An 18,883-nucleotide genomic window follows, 5' to 3' on the forward strand; every position below is an offset into this window, starting at 1 on the left:
ACACAAGGTTTTCACAATCACACAGTCACATTGGGAAAGCTATATCATTATACAATCACTTACAAGAAACATGGCTACTGGAACACAGCTGTACTGTTCAGGCAGTTCACTCCAACCTCTCCATTACACCTTAAAAAGATGATATCTATATAATGTGTGTGAATAATCTCCAGGATAACCTCTTGACTCTGTTTGGAATCTCTCAGCCATTGACACTTTATTTTGTCTCATTTCGCTCTTCCCCCTTTTGGTCAAGAAGATTTCCTCAATCCCTTGATGATGAGTCCCAGCTCATTCTAGGATTTCTGTCCCACGTTGCCAGGAAGGTCCACACCCCCGGGAGTCATGGCCCACGTAGAGAGGAGGAGGGCAGTGAGTTTGCTTGTCATGTTGGCTGAGAGAGAGAGAGAGAGAGGCCACATCTGAGCAACAAAAGAGTTTCTCTGGGGGTGACTCTTAGGCCTAATTTTAAGTAGGCTTAACCTATCCTTTGCAGGGATAAATTTCATAGGGGCAAACCCCAAGACTGAGGGCTTGGCCTATTGCTTTGGTTGTCTCCACTGCTGGAGAGAATATCAGGAATTCTCCACATGGGAAGTTGAATTTTCCCCCTTTCTAGCCATTCCCCCAAGGGGACTTTGCAAATACTTTTTTATTCAACAGCCAAACATTTTTAAAAGTGGACCAGCCAAGCCAACATTCTGCCCACATCCTTTGAGCCCAGATGCTGATTCCTGGGCTCAGTGCAAAGGGGGTCCACAGAGGTTCATTACAAAGTCTCAGCCTCCCTGGAACTGTGGGCCAGCCTGGAGCCCTGCCTTGGCTGTGAGTCCTCCCTCAGGACCCCATTGGAGTGACTGGGCCTCAGGTCCTTGCTCAGTCCAAAGGAGGGGCTTTAGGATAAGACCTCTGCACCCAGGGCTGGAGGAGAAGTGGCTGTATCCCACCCTGAAACTGTGGGCCATGGAGGGGTTGGCATTCAGCTGGCTTGGCCAGTGCAGCAAGGTTAGCCATGGCACACTTAGATCCCTTGCTTCAGGCATGACTGCCAGGTGATTCCTGTTCCGTGGCCATATCTTTCTGGCCTGGTTTTGGGGCTGAAGCAGGAGTGGTGGGGCCAGGGTGCCTCGTCACTAGTGCTCCCAAGTGGGGATGCACACTGCACAAAAATGGGATCCCCAGCTTTACTGGGGCATTGACAGCAATCTGTTCTTAGGATCTGATAGGTCCCAGCTGGGAGGTTAAAAATAAATTGTTTAAGTGGGCAGCAGAGAAGTATTGGGAATGGCAACCGTGTGGATCACTAGACTGCCCTGTGAGATGGCCTCCAAAAATGTTGATGCCCCAATGATGCTCCACATCACAGAATTTTCTGCATTTGCCTCAAAATAGCCAGAGGCCGAGGGATGGCCTTGTTGACTTCTAGAGGCATTGCCCAGACCTATGTCACTAGAAGTTTCACTTTTATGCTGGTGCTTATTGTAAATATTTATGTTTGCCCCACAGTTTATTGCTGGTCCTATTTTGGTTCCTGTCCCTGGTGCCTGTCTCTGACACCAGAGGGGGTCCCTGGAACTTCCTTTATTTGAGATTATTGCAACCAGTGACTCCCATCCCCTTTCCCTGCTTCTGAGTCTTCTGCTTATGGTTTGTGATGGTGTAGGAGACACAGTGAAGGGGTGCATGGGTGGTTCAGTGGTAGAATGCTCGTCTTCTATGCGGGAGACCCGGGTTTGATTCCCGGACTATGCCCCCAAAAAATAAAAAACAAAGAAGACAGTGGGGGTCAGACAGTTACCAAAAGCCATGAGACCACCTGAGGCAGCTCTGTCTCCGGCTGGAGAAATTAGCCATCCACCCCATGTTGGGGAAAACACAGTCACCTACCGATGACTCTCACAAGACAGAAATGACTCTCCTCAGGCATGAGTGGGGAGCTGTGACTCAGGGTCACTAGCCTGGAGGAGCCTGCTGGCCCATTTTCCCCAGGGCCTACCCTGCACCCACATCTTCCAGAGGCCAGAACCTGCCCTCCCTGCAGGACCTGGGGGAGGGGGGGTGCGCCGCAGGAGGGCAGCGCCTAGGGGCCCGTATTCCCACAGGGCCAGGTGTGCAGGACTGTTTTACTACTCGGCTGTCGCTGAAATTCTTAATTTTTTCACAAGGGGCCTCACAAATTACATCGCCGGCCCTAGTAGCACTGCGTGCACGGCAGCCCAGGAGGTCGCTCTCAGCAGAAAGAATAAGAGCAAACCACACCCCGATAGTAGAATGGGGATTTGAGCCCAAGTCTGTCTGACTTCAAAGGCTTCCTAACCGGTAATTTTTTTTCTAAACATTTTTTATTGTTAAATATAACATATATACAAAGAAAAGAAAGAAAAAGCAATGATTTTCAAAGTACACTTTAACAAGTTGTTACAGAACAGATTTCAGAGTTTGTTATGGGTTACCATTCCACTATTTCAGATTCTTCCTTCCAGCTGCTCCAAAACACTGGAAACTAGAAGAAATACATTTTTTTCTTTTTGGTGAAAAATAATATATATACAAAAAAATCAATAAATTTCAAAGCACATCACAACAATTAGTTGTGGAACAGATTTCAGATTTGATATGGGTTACAATCACACAATTTTAGGTTTTTACTTCTAGCTGCTCTAAGGTACTGGAGACTGAAAGAAATATCAATATAATGATTCCGCAATCATACTCCTTTGTTAAACCCCACCTTCTCTGTGTAACTCCACCATCACCTTTGATCTTTCTTCCAGCCTTTAGCTTACTGGTAATCTGATCCTGGGAAAGTGCCAGAGCTGTAACTGAGTGAAGGGTGAGATGGGACAACTTCTAATAAGGAGCAGGGGCAAAGTTGAGGACCGATGAGTGAGGAGGATGTGGATTAGAGCCTCTGAAATCTTGGCCTGTGTTCCTGTGAAGTGTGATATGGTGGAAGGAGAGGATTCTATGGATAGAGCACCCTTGGCCACCCGCTGCCTGTGAGACATTGACCAGGTTCTCAACTTAGACATCTGATACTTTCCTTTCTCATCTGCAGAGTAGGAAAAATAACAGAGGGTACCTCATGGGTTGCTAGGATGATTAATCGAAGAATTAAGGAAGGTTTATTGAGATGATCGGGTCAAGGGGCTAAGACCTGACTTTGGGACCCAGCCGTCTCAGGAGACTCTTTCAGCTCAATTTTGGGATATCATCTTAACTGTGCAGATAACATTTTAGCCTTTACCCAAAATGTTTGCCACCCGGGGCCCTAACCTCTGGGGCTTGGTGCCTTCCCAATATTCATTTCCCCTCTTCTTTACTAACAGCATCCTGATTTTGTTCAAGCAACAGAGCGGCCAGCGTGGTCTAAGCCACAGGGCAAGCTGGGAAGCCTCCGCCTTCCCAGCCTGCCCTGGGGCAGGGAGGCCATGTGACCGGTGCTGGCCAATGGGACGGGGGCGGAAGTGCTCCCAGGACCGGCTGCCCTACCCAGCTCCCTTTTCTTACTGCCTCTTTGCCAGGAGCACCTGATATTTGAAACTGCTACAACAATGTTCCACGGTGAGGGCCAGGAGAACTCCAGAGGTGCCAGCCCTGAAAGTGCTGAGCACTAGCCCCTGCCCTCTTCCAGATTTTTATTATATGAGACCAGGAAACTGATATCTGATGAGGCTCCCGCAAATCAGCTTCCTGTTACTTGCAGCCATTCCTGTCAGGTAACAGACAGATAAGGGGGCCCTTCTTTCTGTCTCTGGAGGACCATGCTCCCCCACCCCCACCCCTGTGCTGTAGGGTTCCTCTCCTCTCCTTATTCAGACCTCTTTTTTCACATCCATGCAGCCTGGAGGGGATCCTTTTCTCTCGGTAACCATCCATGATTTGCTTTCATTCTTCGGTTCCTTGCTCCATTCTGACCCCTTTTCCCCATTTCTGTTGGCTAATGCCCCACCCAAGAGCACCTTCCATCGACACACAGAGTCAGTGTCCACTCCTGTCAGGTGGTACTCAAATAGCTTTAGACACACACGCGCAGGTAAACGCACAAAACCACATCATAACACCCATCTCCCGGCCCCTTTGTCTTTTATTTTTGTCTTCGTGATATATGCAGAGCCAGGGATCTGAAGGCCAGTGTCCTGATTAAGTTTCTGTTCAATTCCATCTGCTCTTGCCAGATGGAGTGTTCTCAATCCCCATCAACTCATAGGTAGCCTGCCCTTTCTCTGCTCAGCTGGTCTGCCCCAGGGGACATGCCAAGGTGGACATGAGAAGGAAGCCTCTCCAGGATTTTCTGTGGCAGTGTCTGACCTCGGATGCCAGGGCTCCTGGCTATTTTGGGACACCTCCTCAGGTCCCACCCCTACTTTAGCAGACCATAAGCTGGCAGGAGTAGCGGATGATAACTGAGGGAATCAACTGTTTTATTCTTTCTTCATCTCCCCAGGCTCAGCTCTCCTGATGTGATGTAGCACTTCTGGCTGAGTCGCCCTCACTTCTGTCTGAGTCACCCTGACCCATGCTGGGAGGCCTGGGAAAGAGAGGCCAACCTCTCCCCAGTTTGGAGGAGGAGGCTGTAGCTTTGCCACTGGAAGGGGTGAGCTGTAAGGTGGTCCTTGGGGGCATGCTCCCCTCCCCACAGGAAAGCTCTCTCTCCACAGGAGCTGCCACCCTGCTTGGGTGACAGAGATACTGCCTTCCTGCATTAGGTAACTGGTGGCTCTGGGGAGCATGCAAGCTGTGTGGGGCTGTCCCGGAATCAGCAGCTCTGGCTCCTCAAGTACTTGCAGGATGGGGACTCCTAAAACACCCCCTATGCAGCTCCCCACAACACCTGACCCCTCCAAGGAAGGTCTGAAAGCATTCCTGGCTTCCCTAATTCTGTTCTGGGAATTTTGGGGGGAATGGCAGGGAGCTGGGGTAATTGAAGCTTTCTTTCTCTTGGGCATCCAAGAGGCTACAGGGACCATGTGGGCCCTTATGGCTCAGGTGGAATCAGTCTGCCAACTGTCAAGTCAGCACCTGCAGGACAAGGCTAAAGATCAAGAAAGGGGCAAAGGAGAAGGTGCTTCCTTTAAAGGTTCTGGATCTGAGCTTGGGAACCTCAGAGCTCACTAACAGGGCCCCCTCTGTATGTTTCGTAAAGAGGCCTAGTCCTGGTGTCAGAAGTTCTGAGTTGAGACCTGGCTGTGTGTGACCTTGGGGAAGTTACTTTACCTCTCAGAATCTTGATGTTCTCGTCTGTAGAACAGGGATTTTAATACCTGTCCTGTGAGTGTTCAGTGAACCTCTAAGAATCCTGCAAAGGATCCCCTGGAAGCTTAGAATTGGCCATGGTGAAAGTATTTACTCCATGGGAATCAGCAAACACCACCAATAATGTAGTATTGATGCAGAAGTCCCACCATCACCACCACCACCACCCCAACTGATTTACCAGCAACCACTGGTGTAGGGATTAGGAGGCAGTTTGCTTTTCCAAATCTTCCCAAGTGATTCTAGTATTTAGCCACTGACCTGGAAGATGTTCTTTAAAGGCTTCAGTTCTTCAAAAATGGGCAAGGGGGCTGGGAGTCCAGAGAGAATCCCCCGCAGGGACTATGGCTCAAAATCAACCCAGACCCCATCTTAGGACAAAAATGATGAACCCTACAAGAAGTGCTCCCTGCCTTCTTAAAGAGGTGCTCCCTGCCTCAAGCCTCAGGCTGTGCACAGGTGTTGCTTGTTCTTGGTGCACCCTAATTTAGATCAAGGCCTTGGTCAAAAAAAGGCTTAGTTTTGTATGCTTTTGTGTTTCACTGTACTTGACCATGCACTTGTTTTTTTTATTGTTCTGCTGCTGCCATTTTATTCAGTGACCTTTAGCCCATTTATTGTGTTTATTTTACTTCTCTTTTATCTTTTACTGTTAATGGAACCTGGAGCTGGAGGCCCTGCGGGGAGCAGAAGGGTGGAGGGCCACATGCTCCCCAGGCTCTGCTGGGCCTTTCCTGCTCCTGAGGCAGGCAGCCTGGGGGAAACCCTTGATCTTGAACCCAGCAGCCGGGGTCTGTAGGTGGCCCCGCCTTCAAAGTGAGAATTCACCATCATTAAGGCCTTCCCAGCAGAGGCAGCCCGGGAGGCTTCCCGAAAGCCTAGAGACTCCTCAACAAACCCGCCACCTCCAACACGCAGTGTAAAATGGGGCAAGGGCAGGGGTTATCGACAGGAGAAAGATAAATCAAGCCTGACACAGTCAGTGAGGAAAGACAGTGGGCTAAAGGAACAGACCGGATTTATGTGTTCCAACAGTAAGAACTCATAAAACATGTTGTGGAGTTAAAAAAAAAAAAAAAAAGAAAAGCCAATTGCCAAACCACGTGTAGTACATGATGTCATTTATGTGAAAATGCTCACACCAAAACAATGCAATATATTTTGTATAGGGTCTACATATAAAAAAGGAATGTAAATGCCTATTTTTTTTTTTTAAGTTCTGGAGTGCCTAAGTTTGCCGGGGCTGCTGCAACAATGTACCACAAACTATCTGGCCAAAGTGACAGGAATTTATTGACTCACAGTTTTTTTTTGGGGGGGGGGGGCGGCGGGGGTGCATGGTTCGGGAATCGAACCCGGGTCTCCCACATGAAAGGTGGGCATTCCAACCACTAAACTACCCGTGCACCCGCCTCACAGCTTTTGAAAGCTAAAAGTCTAAAATCAAGGTGTGGGCAGAGCCATGCTTTCTCTGAAGTCTGTAGCGTTCTAGTGGTAGTTTGCTGGAATCCATAATGCAATTTCTGTCTCCGTCACGTAGCCGTCTGTCTCCCTAGGACTGAATTTCTTCTGCTTATAAGGACTCCAGTGATACTGAATTAAGGCCCACCCTGATTCAATTTGGCCTCATTTGAACTAATAATCTTCAAAGATTCTATTTACAGATGGGTTCACATCCACAGTAATAAAGGTCAGGACTTGAACATTTCTTTGCGGGGGATGGAATTAAATCTGTAGCATGGAGCATAAACAGTAGTTACCCTTGGGGAGCTGGAAAGTGGACTAAGATTGAAAGTGATGGACTAAGAAACCTTAGATTTATATCTCATTAAAAAAATATTTAACTACTTAATTAAAGATATTTTTAAAAGTTTAAATTTGTGTGTGTGTGTGTGTGTGTGTGTGTGTGTGTGTGAAGGAAAAGTCCATCTTGGAGTTGGAGGGTGTGGCCCTTGAACTCCAAACCCTGGCCCCACCCTTGCAGTTGCCTGGCCTTAGGGTGTTATTTAACTACCTGCATGTCAGTTACCTTCTGGGTAAGAGGAGGTTAATAAAAATAGTGGCTTGAGAGGGCTTTCTGAAGCGCTAACTGGCCTGATGGAGAAAGATATACACATACTGCATTTATAACTGATATTTTTTTCTTAATTTTTTTAGTAGTATTTTATTTTTGAAAACAATTTACAGTCTCAATAAAAGGGGGTTTAATCAAGAGGTGATGGGGAAAGAGCTTGAGTTTCCTAAGAGTGGGCCATATCAGGCTATCATCACCTCTTTTGTTTACAGAAGAGAAGGGAAAGAGGCACACATGCAGTACACCACCACTGTGCTCCAAGTTCTGTGCTGGTCGTGCCCAGAACTCACACACCCTAAGTTTCTCGTTTTACAGATTCAGAAGCTGAGGTTCAGTGATGTTAAGAAACTTGCTTCTGGGCCAAGTTGAAGACCTGGATTCAGATCTGCTTGCCTCCAGGCTGGGTAAACCCCCAAGCAACAAATAGCAGCAGCAGCAGAAAGGATAGCAAAAACAGCTACCGCTGTCACTGGGCTGAGCACTTTACAAGTGTGATGGCATTTAATCCTCAGAAGGATGACAGGTTTTGTTATTCATGTTTTTCCGGGAGAAACAAATAGAATTCAGGAGAGGCTCAGTAAATTAGTTCAAAGTCACGCAGGTCTGCCATGTTCTACAGCCCAAGCCCGCTCCATCAAGTGGTCATCAGGCCACTTGATGACCTCCCTGCTGGATCTGCCTTCCTCTCCACCCCTTGGAGATTCTGGCTTCCTCCCCATCATAGGGTGGAGGGTAGGAAATAGAATCTCCAAAAGATGGAAAGGGAGAGGGCAGACACATACAGCCCTCTTGGCAACCACTGCTCTAGATGAGGCTATTAGATAGGGTTGAGTGGTATAGGGGATTAGGGAGCACATGTCCAAGCCATCTGGATTCCTGCAAGGTTCTGACTGAACCTCATCAAAGCCTGGAGGTTAACAAACAAACATGGGAAAAGAAAAATGATATCCCTTGATTGTTCCATAGCTGATTGGGCAACACACCCAGAAAGTGGAAATGAGTGTCATGTCGTGTGGACTTGGGTGGCAGGTCAGAAGGCTTTATGCTTGGCCCTGTCCTAATTTATTTTACTATCCTCTTGGGTGAAGAAACAGAGTAGTTCTGCCAATGAAATCAGCGGATTGTATAAAAACCTTGAGAGACAGTTAGTGGACTGAAAAGAGGATCTAAATTCAAGGACACCTAAATGAACTCCAACGTCGGACCAAACTTTTTAAACAGAAAATTTAACATGGACAGAGTCCTTTATTTAAGTTAAAAAAAAAACCCCAACTGCATGACCAAGGGATGAAGACCTCTCCTCCTCAACCTGTCTGATGACTGCTCACATAATAAATGGTGTTGGTTGCAGGCTGGGGATGAGCCAGCAGTGCCCTGCAATCACTGAAAAAAGCTAATGCATCCTTAATGTACTCCACTGCCAAGGAGAAACGAGGTGAGCAGTTCATTAGTCTCTGGGCTGGTCAGGTTATGCCTGGAACTTCATTCAGCTCTGGATTTATTCAGTTCTGGATACCACATCTTGACAGTACTCAACAGCCAGGGAAAGAAAGCCAGGAAAGACGAGAAAACATGGGAACATGGGAGGTATCCTTACTGAATGGCTCTCATGAAACAGAGGGAACGGGCCAATTATGCAGTGTTCTAGGAGAGGGGTCTCTAAACAGTGGTTCCTGCACTGATGATAGCAAGCAGCATTTTCAGTCCTCAGGCACAGGGACAACTGTTGGTTTTGCAGCATCTATTCTCTCCTTTTCTAATAACAACATCCAGATATTCCTTTGTGAAATCACAGATGAGTCAAGCTAGCCAGTTTGTTCAGGTATAGTCATGCAACTCAAGCCAGACCAGTGAGTATCTATTCCAGAAATTTTGCTGCAACTACTAAACAGAAGCACTCTTTTTCCATTAGGGTCACTAACTTGGAAGGATAGAAGTTTGGAGCTGCTGGAGGCCTTCTTGCCAAGGTGTGAGAGGATCCTGCTTGAGTAGGAAGTCAACACAGAGAAAATAGAACCAAGAAATCGAGATGAAATTATCTCTGCTGGCAAATACAAACACCTGGATCCAGCCATACCTGAAGCTGGTGTCTTTGAACCACTTTGTGGAATGACACAATATAATCCCTTTTATGCTTTCACCAATTGGAGTTGAGTTTTTATCATTTGCAATCAAATGTACTAATATGTTATATCCACTTGCAAATATATTTCAGTATGTCTAAAGAAGACTTCATTTGGTATAAATTGTAATAGTTAACATGTTTTGAGTACTTCTGTATGTAGAAACTGTAGTAGATTTTAATTTTGGTTTCAATTTTTAACAGTTATACTTGCACAGAGTTTAGAGACCTAAACAGTTCTTTCAGATGTGTGACAAGGAAATAACCATCCCCCTGCAACCAAGACCCCATTTCTAGCTCCCCAGAACCACTGCCAACTTTTTTAGCTGATTCTCTATCTATTGACATTTCACTATTCAAGATCAGAGTTTAGCTCATTTCCACTCTCCATGTCTCCAGCCCGCAGCATACTTCCCATTCCCCCTTCCTCTCAATTATATTAGAATTTTGTTTAAAGCAATATTCATTGTTATTATTTTTATGACTCTGTAAATTCTGTTTACAGCTGATGTGGTATACAATGATTACTCTTTCCTGCACAACATTTTGTTTTTCCTGAGTTAATAATTATCTTATTGTTTTTGTTTGCTTTGTATTCTGTATATTTGTTACAAATTCAACACCAACGCCTCTGCCATTTGTGTTAATCTCTAGTTAATATGTTCAAAACATTGGGTGTTCTAATAGTCCATCTTCCTGAACAAATCTGATGAGGCTTCTGATCTTACCCAGCCTGGAAACTTGCTGTGCTGATTTGAATGTTATATACCCCAGAAACCCCTATGTTCTTTTAATCCATCCCTCCAGGTGCAGACCTGCTGTAGGTGAGACCTTTTGCTTAGGTTGCTTCCATAGAGATGTGACCCACCCAATTCAAGGTGGGTTTTAATCCTTTATTGGAGTCCTTTATAAAGATAATAAAGAAAAAGTACAGAGAGACAGATACAGAGAACAGAGAGATGAAACCAAGTGAGGACACAGACAGAGAGAAATGCCCCAGAAACGCTAAGTGAAAACCCTGAGGAGACGGAGAGCTCAGAGAGGTGTCCTTGGAGAAGCAAGCGAGGCCACATGGAGCCTAAAATCAAGGGAACTCTGGAATGAAGGACCAGCAGATGCTTTCCCATGTGGTAGAGGAACCCCTGATACCATTGGCCTTTCTTCAGAGAAAGTATCTTGTTGATACCTTAATTTAGCCTTAGAATTGTGATTGGTAACTGATAAATCCCCATTAAAAAGCCAACCCATTTCTGGTATCTTGTATTCTGGCAGTTTTAGCAAACAGAAACAGTTACCCTCTAGGCCTGGGTCCCAGCTGTTATCTTGGGATCTCCCTTCACAGAAAGTCCCTTTGCTCCTTGCTTTATTGTTTCTTGTTTCTTGGATCCCATTTCTCCCTCTTCTTTGGTTTACTCCCTCATTTTGGCAGAACACCTTCTCCAATGGCTTCCTGGGAAAATGGGTGCATGGGAAGTAAATTTTTGAGATCTTATCTGAAAACATTTTGGGCTCACACTCAGTTGCTATAGGTGGATATCATTTTCCCCCAGGATTTTGAAGCTATTGCTCAATTGTCCGTCCTCTGGCTGCCAGAGCGGCTGTTGAGAAAGCTGATGCCATTCTGATTCTTAATCCTTTGTATGCAACCTGGTTTGTTTTTTTTAGTATGATAAAATATATAGAACATAAACTTTGCCATTTCAACTATTTTTAAGTGTGTAGTTCAGTGGCATTAAATATAGACACAGTGTTGCACAATCATCACAAATCTATTTCCAAAATTTTTTATAAACACCGAACAGAAACCATAAGCAGTAACTCTCTGTTTTAGTTTGCTAGGCTGCTGCAACACAATATTACATAAATGGGCTGGCTTTTAACAACGGGAATTTTAACAACACATCTTAACTTAAAATCTTACGCACCAAAAGATCCTACTTATTATGGTTCCATAACCACAAGAATGGATTCGTTTTAAGAAGATGATTTTCTGGGGTACAGACCGTTTCAAGCCATCACACTCCCCATTCATTCTTACTCTAGTCCTTGGTAACCTCTGCTCAACTTTCTGTGTCTGAATTTGCCTATTATAAGTGGAATCATACAATATTTGTCTTTTTGCCTCTGGCTTATTTCACTCAGTATAATGTTTTGAAGGACCATCCATGTTGTAACAAGGAGCAGATCTTCATTTCTTTTTAGGTCTGAATAATACTACATTGTATTCATGTGCCACATTTTGTTTATCCACTCATCTGTTGGACACTTGGATTGCTTCCACTTTTTGACTGTTGTGGATAATGCTACTGTGAAAATTGATGTGCAAGTATTTGTTTGAGTTCCCGTTTTCAGTTCTCTAGGAGTGCATTTGCTGGATCATATGGTAATTCTACTTTTAATTTTTGAGGAAATGCCAAACTGTTTTCCACAGCCATTGTTCTGTTTTGCATTTCCATCAGTGAAGTACAAGGGTTCCAATTTCTCCAAGTCCTTGCCAGTATTTATTTTCCTTTTTTTTTTAATTGTACAACATGCTAGTAAGTATGAAGTGGCAACTCATTGCAGTTGCTTTGGGTTTGCTTCCTTTTTGTTCATTATTTAGAGAAATACTTTAATACTTTCTGTCATCGAACCCATATAGATAAGACCTTACATGTTTAATACAGTGCATTACCCCTGTACAAATGGAAAAAAATTAAGTTTAACATTTCTGGAGCAATATGACGGTTAATTTCTGGATAATGCCAACTCAACACAGTACAACTGGGATACTTTTAAGGGTTTACTTGCTTCTTAAAAGTTTGTAAGACATTCTCATTGTCCCTAGTGTTCTGGCTTTTCATGATGATGTTCCTTGGTGTGGATCTGATTTTATCCCTTATGCTGGACAGTCCATGGGCCTTTCAAACTAGAACCTCTGTCCTTTAATTCTTGGACATTTTCTTAAACTAGTTGAATGATAATTTATTTCTTAACCTCCTTTTCTGTTTTTTTTTTTCTGTTTAGTTGCTGGGATTCTTATTAATTGGATGGTTCTCTCTTCTTCTTGTCTTTTCTCTCCTGTTTTCCATTTCTCTTTTTACTCTTTTTTCTGGGGAAACTTTTTTTTTTCATGGTTGGGCTTCAGGGAATTGAACCAAGGTCTCTGCCATGGCAGTCAAGAACTCTGCCTGCTGAGCCACTTTGGCCAGCTCTGGGAAAACTTTTTTTTTTCTTTCAGGTTGAAATTCTTATTTTTTAAAAAAATTTATTTATTAATTAAAAAAAATTTAACAAACGAACTAAAACTTTAACATATATAATCAGTAATTCACAATATCACCACTTAGTTGCATATTCATCATTTCTTAGAACATTTGCATCAATTCAGTAAAAGAAATAAAAAGACAACAGAAAAAGAAAGAAAACGAAAACAGAAAAAAAAAAAATGATCATACATACCATACCCCTTGGCCCTCGCTTTCATTAGCATTTCAAACTAAATTTATTTTAACATTTGTTCCTCCTATTATTTATTTTTATTCCATATGTTTACTCATCTGTTGACAAAGTAGATAAAAGGAGCATCAGACACAAGGTTTTCACAATTACACAGTCACATTGTGAAAGCTGTATCATTATTCAATCATCCTCAAGAAACATGGCTACTGGAACCCAGCTCTGCATTTTCTCTGGGGAAACTTTTTAACTTTATATTTCAACCCTTTAATTGAGTTTTGTGTGTGAGTGTGTGCTTAATTCTTATTAATAAAGCCAATCAACATATAATATGAACATTCTTTTTTTATCACATAGTTGTATATTCATCATCATGATCATTTCTTAGAACATTAGCATTAATTCAGAAAAAGAAATAAAAAGACAACAGAAAAAAATTCATACATACCATACCACTTACCTTCCCTTTCATTGATCAATAGTATTTCAATCTACTAGATTTATTTTAACATTTGTTCCCCTTATTAATTTTTATTCTGTATGTTTTACTCATCTGTGATAAGGTAGATAAAAGCAGCATCAGACATAAGGTTTTCACAATCACATAATCACATTGTGAAAGCTCTATCATTATACAATCATCTTCAAGAAGCATGGCTACTGGAACATGGCTCTACATTTTCAGTCAGTTCCCTCCAGCCTCTCTGTTATGCCTTAGCTAAAAAGGTGTTATCTATTTAATGTGTAAGAATAACCTCCAGGATAACCTCTCGACTCTGTTTGGAATCTCTCAGCCATTGACATGACTCAGGGTCTCTTAACAAGAAACTGCAGCCAAGGTGAAGGCTCTACTGGGGGAGGCTCTGCTTGCAAAGTCACTCTGTGGCCATAACCGGCCTCAGATCCTTACTGACTTTGGCTAGAAACATTGGCCCCTTGCCCCATGGGCCCCTCTGTGGGATTACTCCAGCATGATGGTTGGGTTCCTCCAGACCGAGAGCACACCAGTGAGAGAAGGTCCTCAGGTCAGAAGCCTCAGTCTTTTTGTAATCCTATCTCAGAAGGGACACCTTTGCCTTCTGCAGTATTCAAGTCATTAGAAGTGAATCCATAAGTCTACACTCAAGGGGAGGGGATTACACAAAGGGAAATATCAGGAGGCGGGGTCATTGGGGGCCATCTCAGATCTGCCGACCACAACCAGCAGATGGATGATAGGCACACAGGTGACAAGTGAAAAGAGAGAGGGAAGAGCAGGTTATCCTGGGTCATGAAAGAAATGTGATCAAGGGAGACTTCCCAAAGGAAGAAGCTTTGTTTGGGTTAAGAATTCAAAGATAAGCAGGAGCTTTCCCAGGTGGACGAGAAAGGTATAAGAGCATTCTAGGCAAAGAAAAAGAATGCACAAAATCCAGGAATTGTGGACAAGCTTGGCAGGTGCTGGCAGCAGCACAGCCAGAAAGTGGGGCAGAGGGAAGAGGCTGGAGTGGGCAGAGTCAGCTCCAGAAGGACTCGCATGTTCTACTCAACTCTAAGAAGTTGGTGCTTTATCTTAGAGGTAGCAGAAAGCCATGACTAGCTTCAAGGGAGTGAGGTGACCGGGTCTGTGTTTTAGTATACTCTCTAGCTGCTAAGTGGATGGGGTCTGGGAGAGCAGAGGAGGGGTCAGAGAGACCAGCAAGGGGGCTATGGCAGGTGGCCAGGTGGATGTCAGGGAACTGATGTGGGGCAGGAGCAGCAGGGAGAGGATGGGGAAGGAAAGAGGAGAAAAGTAGGAGGTACACATGTGTCATGGTTAGGTTCATGTTTCAACTTGTACCTGTTTGTCTGATTGGGCAAGTGCTGGCCTGTCTGTTGCAATGAGGACATTTCATAGAATTAAATCATGATCATGTCAGCTGTATCCACAGCTGATTCCATTTGTAATCAGCCCAAGGGGCGTGTCTTCTGCAATGAGTGATGTTTATTTAATCTAATCACTGAAAGCCTTTTAAGGAGGATTCAGAAGAGACAGGCTCTCTTCCTGATTCGGCTGGTGAGCCTCTCCTGTGGAGTTCGTCCAGACCCTCCATTGGAATCGTCGGTTTCACAGCCTGCCTTGTAGATTTTGGACTCTGCATTTCTGTGGTCACGTGAGACACTTTTATAAATTTTATATTTGCGAGTGTTTCCTGTTGATTCTGTTTCTCTAGAGAACCCTAACTAATACAACATGACTGAAGGGGTTTCTACAGTGTTGGTGGAAAGGGATTAAGCTTGTCTGTGAATGCAGTGAATGCTGCGGAGGGAAGGAGAGATGGTTGGAGGGAGGGAGAGATGGTGGGAAAAAGGGAGGAGAAAACTGGTACCTTGTGTTGCCAAACAGCACAGAGCAGGCTCCCGGATGCCAACTGACTGACTGGGCAAATGGTGAGGAGGTAGGTCTTGCTCCTTGAACTGTGGGGAAGTTGTTAGGATTGGGTGGCAACTTTGGGAGCCTGAGAAGACAGGTCACGACACAGATGTCAGCTGCCATTTTGGGTCCCAGGTATGGCCCTGGGAGGTCCACCTCTGTGTCTTATTGATTGCTTTTCCTCCACACTGCTTGGATGCCTTTCTTTGGCTTGGAGCCTTGGCTCTGCTCCAGACCAGAGTTTCGAACTGTACAGGGGGCTTCTCGAACCCTCCCTTGAATTCACCCCAGCTGCCTCCCAGGCTAGGCCCACCCTCATCCTTCTGCATTCTGTAGAAGACATTAATGCCTTGAATGAAAGGCTTGTACCTGACCTACCAGCCTTATCTTCCCTTCCTTCCTCTCTGATCCTGGGCAAGTGAGTCACTTTTCTGGGTCTCAGTTTTCCAATCTAAAAAGAAATTGGACTAGCTGCTTCCTGCAGCCCCTGCCAGCTCTGGCTTGCTGGGATTCCATTTCCCACCCACCTTTCCACGTTCTAGAGGCTCCAGGCTGTTTTTATAATATCCATTCCAGCCTCTCTGACAACCATTCACATTTCCTCCTGCCCTGTGCACAGGGCAGAGAGTGCTAGAGATTGGGATGAGCTCTGCAGCACATCTCAGTTCTGCAAACCTTTCTTTACTCCTTTTTTTTTTTTTTAATATTTTTTATTGAGAAATCTTCACACAAATAAATTCCATACATGGTTACAACCAATGGCTCACAGTATTATCACATATATGTGTATTCAACACCATGATCATTTTTAGAATATTTCTGCAAACCTTTCTTGGGTTTGGTCTGCTCCAGGCTGAGCCCTCAGATAAGGGACTGAGGCTGATGGCCTGGAGGCCTTCTGGCCTTCTACCTGGCTGTCACATCATAAATCATCAACTGGACAGGGCCTTCCAGAGGTCATGGAGTCCTTCCTCCTGCCCCCGGCGGGACTGCTTCTGCTTAGAAGAGATAACTAACCGTTCAATATGTACAAAGGGAAGCTTCAAACCTTCAAAGAAATATGTCCATATTTTACAGATTTTCAATAGTGAGGTTCTTTCTTTGATGGAGCCTAAGCCCAAGGGCTCCTGGATGGAGGAATCACACTGGGTCCTGCCACACTCGGCTTTCCTTCTCCAGAGGTGGGAGCTCATGCCTCCAAGCTGGCCCCGCTCCTATGCCTCCTGCCCTCTCTGGCTAGGCCCAGCCTATATCTGCCTCGGGCCAGAGCTGCAGTCGCCCTTGGCCTACATAAATGGTTTTGGACAGACATTCTGGTTCAGCAGGTACAGACTGCAGGTTAAAATTGTTCTAAAAAATGCAAGGCAGCTGTGTAAATACACAGACCTGGAAGAGGAGGCTGGGGTGGGGGGTGGAGGGCAGAGGCCACTGTCAGTACAGAAAAGTGCTTTCCACAGGGACTCTGTGCCCAGCACTCTGACCCCAAGAGAGTCATCAAACATGGGGACAAGTGGCACAGATGTGCTCTGCTGCAGAAAGGTTTTGTGGCCTAAGACCTTCTTATTTGTTTACTTTAGGCCCAACCTGGTCTCCCTCTGCCTCCTCTTGTTCCTGTGAGAAAGCTCTCTGACAACACCCATCCTCCCTGAACTCCTCAGTCCTGTCCGGCCTCTATCTATGTCTTCCCTGGAGTCCTTTGGGTTTTTTTTATTGTTTTATTTCCACACTTTTAGTCACCTGTAGCTTTTCCCTACTACCTTTTACTCCCCCACCACGCCACCTCTTTTTCTTTTCCTCTTTTTACCACTTGCCTCCACTGTCCCCTACCCACTAAATTTTCTCCCCTGTCCTTACCCTAAGCCACTGGCAGTGGTCCTGATGGGGAGAGCAGCAGTGTCTGATCCCTCCAACTTTGATCATGGAAAAGTCCTTTCACCCCTCTGGGCCTCAATGAAGTGAGGGAAATAAAGTCCATTTTATTCTCTGCCCCCCAAAATGGTGGTGAAAATCCATAGTTTATAGTTTTCCAGGTTCAAGTGGGAAACCAGGGTGTTAGTGAAAAAGCTGAGGGTGGGCTGGGAGCTGGAGGGAAACCAGCAAGCACTCCAGGAAGAATTAAACCAGACTTGGTGAAGAAGCCCAGGGAAGAGGCTGTGCTGGAAACAAGAGGGTGTCTTCCTCCTACTTCTTTTTTTTTAATTTTTTTTAAACATAGCAACATACAAACACAAACATTCTTACCATATGATCCTTCCGTTCTTGGTATATAATCAATAACTCATAATATCATCACATAGTTGTATATTCATCACCATGATCATTTCTTAGAATTTCTTTTAATTTGCATCAATTCAGAAAAAAAATTTAAAAAAACTCATGCATCCCATACCCCTTACCCCTCCCTCTCATTGACTGCTCATATTTCCATCTACCCAAAATATTTTAGCCTGTTTCCCCTATTTTTTTCTATACTCCTTATCACTCCCTTTCATTGATCACTAGCATTTCAATCTACTAAATTTATTTTAACATTTGTTCCCACTATTATTTATTTTTATTCCATATGTTTTACTTGTCTGTTGATAAGGTAGATAAAAGGAGCATCAGACACAAGGTTTTCACAATCACACAGTCATATGGTGAAAGCTGTATCATTATACAATCATCTTCAAGAAACATGGCTACTGGAACACAGCTCTACATTTTCAGGCAGTTCCCTCCAGCCTCTCCATTACATCTTGACTAACAAGGTGATATCTATTTAATGCGTAGAATGACCTCTAACATAACCTCTTTATTCTGTTTGGAATCTCTCAACCATTGACACTTTATTTTGTCTCATTTCACTCTTCTGCCTTTTGGTCGAGCAGGTTTTCTCAATCCCTTCATGCTGAGTCTCAGCTCATTCTAGGATTTCTGTCCCACGTTGCCAGGAAGGTCCACACCCCTGGGAGTTGTGTCCCATGTAGACAGGGGGAGGGTGTTGAGTTTGCTTGCTGTGTTGGCCAAGAGAGAGAGGCCACATCTGAGCAACAGAAGAGGTTTTCTTGGGGGTGACTCTTAGGCCTAATTTTAAGTAGGATTAGCCTATCCTTTGTGGGGTGAAGTTTCATATGAACAAACCCCAAGATTGGAGGCTCAGCCTATTGCTTTGGGTGTCCCCATTGCTTATGAGAATATCAAGAATTCTCCATTTGGGAAAGTTGAATTTTCCCTCTTTTTTTCTTTCTTTTGCTGGAGAGAGGCAAATGTTCAAAAAAATGATCATGGTGATGAATACACAACTATGTGATGATATTGTAAGCTATTGATTGTAACCATGTCAAGAATATTTGCAAATTTGTTTGTTGTTTACAGTAAAAATATAAAAAGAAAAAAAGTAGGCCTAAGTTTTCAACTTTGTGCTTGATATGTGTGTAAATGAAAAATAGGACATGTTTGTTTCTTTAAATATTGGTGGGATGTGCTGATATTTTTACTACCTGGAAATTTAAACTTGTGCCCATTAAAAAATGAACAGTAAAAGCAAAAAAGCTATTGCCCCCAACCTCAATGCTTTTCATTTATAGATATACATATATATGTATATTACCTTTTTTTA

The 18,883-nt window shown here is 44.2% G+C and overlaps 1 long non-coding RNA gene and 1 other non-coding gene across 2 annotated transcripts; both read left to right on the top strand.

Annotated features, from left to right (window-relative positions):
* The first annotated feature begins 1,681 nt into the window (after window positions 1–1,681).
* TRNAR-UCU (transfer RNA arginine (anticodon UCU)) lies at window positions 1,682–1,752 on the top strand. Its single transcript has one exon. It is a non-coding gene; the product is annotated as a tRNA-Arg (tRNA).
* Window positions 1,753–2,448: 696 nt separating this feature from the next.
* On the top strand, window positions 2,449–9,565 carry LOC143648268 (uncharacterized). The gene is made up of 3 exons (XR_013158476.1): window positions 2,449–3,564; window positions 4,448–4,597; window positions 9,243–9,565. It is a non-coding gene; the product is annotated as an uncharacterized LOC143648268 (long non-coding RNA).
* The last annotated feature ends 9,318 nt before the right edge of the window (window positions 9,566–18,883 follow it).

This window comes from Tamandua tetradactyla, chromosome 10 (assembly GCF_023851605.1).
Source record: "Tamandua tetradactyla isolate mTamTet1 chromosome 10, mTamTet1.pri, whole genome shotgun sequence".
In the NCBI taxonomy this organism is placed as follows: domain Eukaryota; kingdom Metazoa; phylum Chordata; class Mammalia; order Pilosa; family Myrmecophagidae; genus Tamandua; species Tamandua tetradactyla.